The sequence below is a fragment of the Urocampus carinirostris genome, chromosome 13, assembly GCF_059441175.1.
Source record: "Urocampus carinirostris isolate Australia breed hairy pipefish chromosome 13, RoL_Ucar_1.0, whole genome shotgun sequence".
Classification (NCBI taxonomy): Eukaryota; Metazoa; Chordata; class Actinopteri; order Syngnathiformes; family Syngnathidae; genus Urocampus; species Urocampus carinirostris.
The window spans coordinates 10038627-10048563 of NC_142361.1; the positions used below are offsets into that span (position 1 = coordinate 10038627).

General features: G+C 38.4%; 1 long non-coding RNA gene across 1 annotated transcript; it reads right to left on the reverse strand.

The window, feature by feature from the left end:
- Positions 1-774: 774 nt before the first annotated feature.
- Positions 775-3687, reverse strand: LOC148353702 (uncharacterized). Its single transcript, XR_015852483.1, has 3 exons — positions 3336-3687; positions 2336-2439; positions 775-2216 (listed from the first exon to the last, which is right to left on the reverse strand). It is a non-coding gene; the product is annotated as an uncharacterized LOC148353702 (long non-coding RNA).
- Between the last annotated feature and the right edge of the window lie 6250 nt (positions 3688-9937).

Here is a 9937-nt window from a genome sequence, read left to right on the forward strand (position 1 = left end):
AATAAATTCAATTGACCAACTGAACATTTTCTATTCTTTCAATAGACAGTAATATGTGCTATTTTAAAAAGTCTTCATATAGAGTGCTCGGACAGTACACTGTGTACTGTGTTTATTTGTTTTTTGACACCCTGATTTTTTGTTAGTTTGTTCCTTGCATTTCCATTTCCGGTTTTGTCCTTGTTTCTGGTTCGGAAATTATGAGGTTTGAGTACGTTTGGACAAATTTTTTAGTTTTGTGACTCCTTAGTTTGATACTTTGTTCCCTGAATCTCTATTTCTGGGTTTGTATATTTTCAGAATTGATTTTGTTTGGACATGTTATTTGTTTTGAGACCCCGTGTTTGTTCCTTTTTTCCTGGTTTTGTCATTATATACTGTCCTTGTTTTGAGCACCCTTGCCTTAGTTCCTGCTTCCCTTCACTTGGGTCCACCCTCCAAAATCTAACCATTTAGTTTTAGGTAAAATATTTTATTGGTTAAAAAAATATAGGCGGCATATATTCAATTTATAAGAATGTTCTATGCACACAAGACGAAAGCAAACCTGTCTTATACAATTAGTAGTAGACTGCTAATGCAGAAATGAAAGACATTTTTGTAGAAATTGTGTTGCATAAAGCTTTTTAAATTTGGCATCATTGGGCTTTGAGGTGAGAAGGATTTTTGTACCTGTACTTAATTTGTCTGAACAAATATAAACAACTAAGTGTTTATTTGCAGGGTTGATTGCCAACTTTGTCCCACATGAATATTAACCACACATCATATATATTTTTTATGAATGAGTCATTTATTAATCACAAAAAAAAAGAAAATCAAAGAAGTCCCCATGTTTGACCATGGTTTCCTCTCTGCTCCTTTTACTTCACTTATCTTAATTGATAGATCAAAAAACATTTTTTTTTTCCTCTGTGAGACAAAGGCAAACATTGCCTTAACTACACTGCAGGCTGGTGTATTATGTACCGTATTTTCCGCACTATAAGGCGCACCTAAAAGCCTTTATTTTTTTCAAAAGCTGACCATGCGCCTTATAATACAGTGCGCCTTATTTATGGATCAACATTAAGTTTTCCAACTAACTTGCAGCCGCCGACTAGATTTTCCCCTGAACGCCAAGTAATACGCGGTGTATGCTGGGATTTATTTACCGGCGTTTCATTGGCTAACCAATGTGTCAATCATCATTTGAATCGATCACTATTGGCTAAAGTTATTCAGAGGTCAAGGGGCGGATCCTTTTTATCATTTACAGGCTGGCATTGGCTTGAACAGCAAAACAAAGGCTGCAATTGGCCGAAAAAGATGTGTCAATCATCAGTTGAATCGATCACTATTGGCTAAAGTTATTCGGAGGTCAAGAGGCGGATCCTTTTTATCATTTACAGGCTGGCATTGGCTTTAAACGGCAAAACAAAGCCTGCAATTGGCCGAAAAAGATGAATGCGTCTAGCACGTGGCTGACGGCACACAGAAAGCATTTTTTTCTATTCTGTATTTGTAAATATGTTATTCTCCTGGATTTACTGCACTCACGGATATAAGAGGACATTGGCTGCACATTATTATGAACACAACGACTTCGGTGAGCTACTCCGGGTTTTATATTGTCCCTGTATCTTGTTTCAGACTGAACTCGATGTTTCTCTGATAAGCAGTGCAGATAATGGATAATGGATGGAATTCAACTCAATTCCAAGTGTTTATTGTCATATGCACAGTAAAGTTGCGAGCGAAAAAGAAAATAGAAACTAAGGAATGTGTGGCATTTCTTGAATCCCAAGACTTTAACCTTCCGAATGATGGAACGATGCATTTGAGTGACATCGTACGGACACCGCATCCGCACGTGTCCTCGACACGTATTTGCGTCTTTGCAAGCTTTGGGAATGTTAAGGGGGTAATAAGTTTGACTGAACTATCTGACTGTTTTGTCGACGTTCCCATTGTAGCGCCTTATAATCCGGTGCGTCTTATGTATGTCAAAAATAGGACCAAAAACGTTTTTTTCGGGGTGCGCCCTATAACCCGGTGCGCCTTATAGTGCGGGAAATACGGTAATATTTGTTTTCAGTGGGAAATGTGCCATTAAGTCCTTGCGGAGATCCAACTGAGGGTGTCCACATGATTTGTTGGGTCGTGCACTCGGCTTCTTGGATACCATATTACTTCCATCATCAGAGGATGTCCGTCCTCTCTGTTATTTTGTTCACCTAATCAGAACAGAGTCCATGAATAGACGTATAAGAAAATACATAAAGATACAATCAAACATATATTATAAACCAACAAATATAGAGAAATACTATGAAAGAACATTCTTTGTCATCACTTTTATCACTGTCTATTCCCATTTCAAAGTCACAATCATCATCTTGGATGGCAGAAGTCACATCCTGCACACTGATCCGATCACCTCTCTCTGCTGGTGGCATTCTGAAACGGAAGCAGTCATAAACATAAATTAACAAACCAATGCACCAATCCTATTTGCACACCCCACATTCGAACAGTTGCATACATCTTCCCCACCCGAACAATTCAAATCACATCTCAAAGGAATTCCACTTGTTTGGCCATTCTATTTTCTACTTTGCACATTTTGAGTAGCACTAAAGCTCAATGATGCCATATGGCAACATTGACATAAAAGGCTAAAAATAATGTTTGAGGAATGTATTTCATGAACATGCTGTAGACATTGTATATAGAAATATATGTATATATAAATACAATTATCAAAATGTCTACGGCATGGACATTGTAATAATTGTATATGAATAAATGGTAAATGGTAAATGTTCTGCCTTTATAAGTCAACGAAGACCTCCCAAAGCGCTTTACAATGTGCTTCACACTTACCCATTAACACACACACTCACACACCAATAGGGAGTCAGCCATGCAAGGCGCCTACCTGCTTATTGGGGGCATTAGGGATTCAGTGTCTTTCCCAAGGACACTTCGACATATAACAAGGAGGAGCGGGAATCGAACCTGCGACCTCTTGATCCCAAGATATAAAAAAAAAAAAAATATATATATATATATATATATATATATATATATATGGCGGCGCCATGTTCGGCTGCGGCTGCATCGGCTCACTGCAGTTTTTTACATTTTGGCAAACTGTGCGGGTCAGATGTAAAGTATATCTGAATCTGAATCTATATATCTATATGTCTCTCTCTCTCTCTCTCTCTCTCTCTCTCTCTCTCTCTCTCTCTCTCTCTCTCTATATATATATATATATATATATATATATATATATATATATATATATATATATATATATATATATATATATATATATTTGGCTTCTTACGTACCTGAATATATCTAGTCCAATGAATCAAAGGCAAGTTGTGGTTCAGATGTTTCGCAGGGTTGATGACTTCTGGGACAGAAAGCTTGACTTATAAACACAACCACTGTCCAATGACAATCTGGGCAGAACCCATTGTAAATGTAAATTTGGTCTTTAGAAAACACAGTGAAAGATGTTTGAGGGGTGGCAATGCTGGGCCTAATAGGATTATTATAATCAGTCACCATTATATAAGTCCTATTTTATATAATAAGGACGTGCTAAACAATTACTAGCCACGTACATTGGTTTGGCACGTTTCGATTTGGCACGTTCACTCGTTTTTCAAAAGTACCCTGTTGTTTTTTTTAGTACCTATTTTATAACAAAAAGGCTACAAACTGGTTTTGATACCTGTCGGAACAGCATGCCTTTGAATTATGGTCACTTCTTTTTGTGACACTATGATGATGTCGATTTCAATAAAAAGACTCATGACAGTTCGTTACACATTTGCATGAAGCACAACTTGTAATCGAAACTAGCGTTATTGTTGATCTCAAAGTCAATTATTAAATCAAATTTAGAACATTTATACGAGATGAGAGATGTCCTAGATGGAAATTTTTAACAGTGCACTTTTGAAATAATATATTTTCCAACAATGTTAATCCATAATAATAAGATGATGATTCAAATCTATTTTTTAATAAGTACAAAAATATATACAGTGTTGAGTACATAATATAGTACATAATATGTCTTGTAGATTTATTTTCAACTCTACCGAAACTCGGATATGCCAGTTTTTCAATATTCCTATAAATCATTTTCATGTCTTTAACCGCTTGCAATGCAATGAAAAAATAAAAAATAAATCATACACTATTAAATAAATATTCTATCATTGGCAAATAATTTTGCTCATTGTATTTGTGTTTTTTTTGAGTAAATTACGGATATTGCAATCCATCTTCATCTACTTCAAAAATAATCTGATTCAGCTGATATTTCTGTCATTTTAGGTATCATTTTTTCATATTCTGCTGTTGTCACGATTGCCCATTGCCCTCACCTGTTCCCGCTCGTTTGCCTGTTGGCTCCCCTGCTTTCATTCACTCCTGGTCAGTTCGTCAACGAACCTCTGGACTTGCAAGGCAATCATTTTTACTCTGTCCCGTCCTGTCCAGTATCCTGCTCATGTATCCAGTATCTGGTATCGATCTCGTCAGTTCCGTCCTGTGTGGTATCTTGCTCGTGTATCCTGTATCCGGTATCGATCCCCTCTGTCCCGTTCTGTCCGGTACCCTGCTCGTGTGTCCTGTATCGATCCCGTCCGTCCCGTCCTGGCTGGTATCCTGTAAAGTATCTTGTATCCGGCCTCAATCCCGTCCTGTCCGGTATCCAGTATCGATCCCGTCAGTCCTGTACGGTATCCAGTATCGATCCAGTCTGTCCCGTCCTTTCCGGTATCCTGTATCCGGTATAGATCCTGCCTATCCCGTCCTCACCTGTATCCTGCATTCGGTATTGATCCCGTCTGTCCCGTGCTCTCCTGTATCCTACTCATGTATTCTGTATCCGGTATCGATTCCGCCTATCCGGTCTTGTCTGGTATCCTGCTCGTGTATACTGCATCCAATATGGGTACCGTCTGTCCCGTACTGTCCGCTATCTTGCTTGTATATCCGGTATCGATCCCGCCTGTCCCGTCCTCACCTGTATTCTGCATGCCGTATCGATCCCGTCTGTCCCGTCCTGTCCGGTATCCTGCTCGTCTGTCCCTGGCTTCCTGTTTTCCCGCGCCTGACTTCTCTGCCCCGCTTCTCCTGCCCAGCGATCGCTGAATCGCTGGCGTTTCTGTTCAGGCGCATGACTACCCCACTTCCGTAAATAAAGCTTGGTGTGAAAACGTTTCGATTTTAGGCCTAGCGTCTGTTCGGGTTCTGACTACTGCATTATAAACGTCCAAAATATTTAATCCAGCTGACACTTTTGCTCGTTTTAGGTATTACTTTTCTTATTTTACTGTATCCAAAATAATTATATATATATATATATATATATATATATATATATATATATATATATATATATATATATATATATATATATATATATATATATATATATATATATCATTATAATTATATAATTTTACCACATTTAAGGATTGTTTTGGGGGATTTGTGTAAACAATAATGCAATCCATTCCCAATACGACTAAATAAAATCCTTATCTTTTTAGATTTAAAAAATAAATTTTGCAATTAATCTACAACAAAAAAGATCATCTGATATCTCATCGCTTATTTTAGTCCCCCCCTTCTTTTATTGTGTAATAAACATTGCAAAATATTCATAAACACAATTATTAGTGGATTATTTTGCCTATATGGTTTATCATATATTTTTGTCATTTTTAGAAACAATAATTAAATCAGAACCTACTACTTGTCCTTATTTTATGCAACATTACAGGAACACTGTGTAATATTGGCCTTTTATATGTTGCTTTATTGTGAAGTCAAATAAATAATTGTAAAAGAAATACAGTATTTCCTTTAATAGTTGTTTTTTGATAGTTCATTCATTTCATTTCATTTATTGATTCATTTCAGGCAGTTATATTTTGTGTACACATTTAGATATAACTTTAATCACTGGCATTTGTGTTCACGTGCATGACTGCCCCATTCACGTAAAATAAAGCTTCTGTGAAAACATTACGCGTCTGGGTCCTCCATCTGTTTGGGTTCTGAGACACAGAATGCCTAAAAGGGAGTGGGACAACGACAACTTAAATTCAATCCCACCCATTTTCTCTCATATACAAACCTAAACCAATTCATGGAAAAATTCCCTAAGCTTTTGTTTAACTGATATTGCCAGCGGGTGCAAAACAAGTTTTTACAGCTAACAGGCAACTCATGTACGTCAAACAATAGGTTTTGTAACTGAAGAAAACATTCATACCTGTGTTACTACAGGTAATGGTCCAATAATATTACATAGTATAATATATAATATACACATACAACATATAATATACAATAAATACATTACACACACACATATACATATATAAGGCAGCACGGCGATACAGTGGTTAGCACGTGTGCGGCACAGTTCTGAGGTCATGAGATCGAACCTTCCTGTGTGGAGTACTAAATAATACACATACAGTGGCTTGCGAAACTGTTTGGCCCCCTTGAACTTTGTGAACTTTTGCCACATTTCAGACTTCAAACATCAAGATATAAAACTACAATTTCTTGCGAAGCATCAACAACAAGTGGGACACAATCATGAAGTGGAACAGACTTTATTGGATATTTTAAACTTTTTTAACAAATTAAAAAAAAAACCGGGTGTGCAAAATTATTCACCCCTTTATATATATATATATATATATATATATATATATATATATATATATATATATATATATATATATATATATATATATATATATATATATATATATATCTCATCTCATTAGCTACACCGCTTATCCTCAGTAAGATCGCGGGGGTACTGGAGCCTATCCCATCCATTTTCGGGCAGTGGGCAGGGCACACCCTGAACTGGTTGCCAGCCAATCGCAGGGCACACGGGGACAGACAACTCACTCGCTCATTCGCACCTAGGGACAATTTGAACCGCCCAATTCACCTGAAATGCATGTTTTTTTGGGGAATGTGGGAGGAAACCGGAGTGCCCGGAGGAAACCCACGCAAGCACGGGCAGAACATACAAACTCCGCACAGTAAGGCCGGGAGCTGGATTTGAACCCACGCAGGAGGTTCCCACTACCTCAGAACTGTGCTGCACACGCGCTAACCACTGCGCTGCCCCTGTGGAAAAATATCTGTTGAAATTTTAACATTGGTGATTTCCATCCAAAATTTGTAAAATGTTTTTAGGTGTGAGGAGTACGGAAATGCAAATATCTGAGCTCCAAACTGTTAAACGTACAGTACATGACACCACCAACTACTTGTGTCCGTTAAAGTGAGTGACCCAAAAATTTTGCATGGTGTCAGTGTCAATCCAAAGCATACCAGTCGCATTACAACACTTGAGCGTTGTGTAGCGTGATGTAGTACAGTGCAGCTGTTTGCTTCCCAATTGTTAGTGCTCTATTATAAACTGTTTAGGCAAATATAGAGCCTGTAAAATCCGTGGCCGCGACTGCGTCGGAATGTGAGCCGGTGCGGAGTGTAAACAAAGCATGAATAAATTGTGTTTGTAATAAAATGCGACATTTATCATTGGTAACTTCTTAAACTCGGCCGTCCAGTTTGGCTTGAATGCATAATTAAAGTGCTTGGTGTACATTTATTGGGACATAACAACACAGAGGAGTGACGTGTGGTGGGGTTCGTGTCTTGGGTTGCACAGTAAGATTTAGAAATAAATCAATCTGTATCTTATTCAGCATATCACATGTGTCAAAGTCGAAGCCCGCGGGCCAGATGTGGCCCTCCAGATAATTTTATGAGGCCTGTGAGCAGCTAAAAACATGAATGAATCAAAAACAACAATTCCCACAATTTCTGTCAAGTATAATACATGCAAAGTGATGGCCGAAGGCCACATCACGGCAGGGTTTCTACATTAATGCCAATGAGTAAAAGTAAGAAAAAGGACAAGATGATAAATTCCGGCCTTCCATAAATTTCAATAAAGCCAAGTCTTTTGCTCATGTCTTTAAATTGATTATGTTTTAATAATCTTACAAATCAAATTCTCCTTCCCGTCTTTAGAGGGCAGTAAATGTGTGAAAGAGCTGAAGACAGGTATGGTTTTGCTAGAGACAATATTGTGCAGTGTTTTTCTGGACCTAGTCGTCCCAGTTTAAAAGTTTGATGTGATGTTATTGCTCTTATTTTGTATTGCTGTTTTTCGTCAAATAATTATGACGAACAAGGCAAGTATATTTTTATTCATGGCTTGCAGTTGAGTTTTTTTCCATTTTTGTGATGTTTGTGGTGAGTTGGTTCTGATGTAAATCTGCATTCACTCAACTGTTAAAATGAACAAATTGTTAACACATTCAATTCCAAAATGAAAATAAATTTTTCCAATGTTTGTAAATGCATTTGTTGTGCCTCAAAAATATGCCTTATCATCCTTGATTGAAATCTGCAGTGTAGGCTACAAATGTAGGCTAAATGATAAAGCATAGTAATGAAAAACTAAATATTTGGCCTTTACATTTTTCTTTCTAATCTGTCCCACCTGAAAACATAAAGTCTGTATTTGGCCCCCAGGCCAAACTAGGTTTGACATGCCTGTTGTATAAAATATGTGGATGTGTAGTTACATTTTTAAATGTGATGTTTGTGACTCACAAATTCTGTTGTGTCTGAGTTGTGCGCCATATCGGAAACCTTGGTCTCATTATCACCCTCTGTCATTAGGCAAGAGTATTGCATGCCTCAGCGCGGTAATACATTGCATACAAAAAGTAATAAAAATATTCATAATATAATAGGCGTGGGATGATATGTTTGGGTAACGATTTGATTGTATCACGATTTTCAATCATTGCAATTCTTTTTTTTTTGTGATTTGATAAAACTGACAATTGTGAATTTTCTAAACATAAATCGATTTTTTTGGCCCACCCCTATGGTATAATGTGAAAATTCAGCAAGTTTGAAAAAAAAGAAAAAACCCTAAAATGTGAAGTTAACTTGATCAAATGAACTTTAACACTAAACAATTATCACTATTTCATGTCTTTGTCAGATCCCAAACAGACGGAGGACCCAGACGCGTAATGTGTCACACAAGCTTTATTTTACGGGTATGGGGCAGTCATGCGCGTGAACACTAACGCCAGTGATTCGGCGATCGCTGGGTGGAAGAAGTGAGACACAGAAGTCCGGCACGGGAAACCGGACAGGACAGACAGGATTTATACCAGATACAGGATACATGAGCAGATACCGAACAGACCGGAACAGCCGGGATTGATTCCTGACACTGGATACACGAGCAAGATACCGGACAGGACAGGACAGACGGGGTCGATACCAGAGATACTAGAAACTGGATACTAGGTACTGGATACAACAGCAAGATACCGGACAGGACGGGACAGACGGGATTGATACCGGATACTGGAGCAATATACAGGACAGGGCAGGACAGATGGAATCGATAATGGATACACAACCAAGATACCGGACACGACGGGACAGACAGGATCGATACCGGATACTGGATACACGAGCAAGATACCAGACAGGGCGGGACAGATGGAATCGATAATGGATACACAAGCAAGATACCGGACAGGACTGGACAGACGGGATCGACACAGGATACTGGAGACTGGAGCAAGATACAGGACAAAGCAGGACAGACTGAATCGATACCGGATACTGAAGACTGGAGCAAGATACCGGACAAAGCAGGACAGACGGGATCAATACCGGATACCGGATACTGGAGCAAGATACTGGACAGGACGAGAAAGACGGGATCGATACCGGATGCTGGAGTAAGATACCAGACAAGGTGAGACAGGCGAAATTTATACCGGATACTGGATACATGAGCAGGATACCGGTCTTGCAAGTGCAGAGGTTCGTTGATGGACTGACAAGGAGT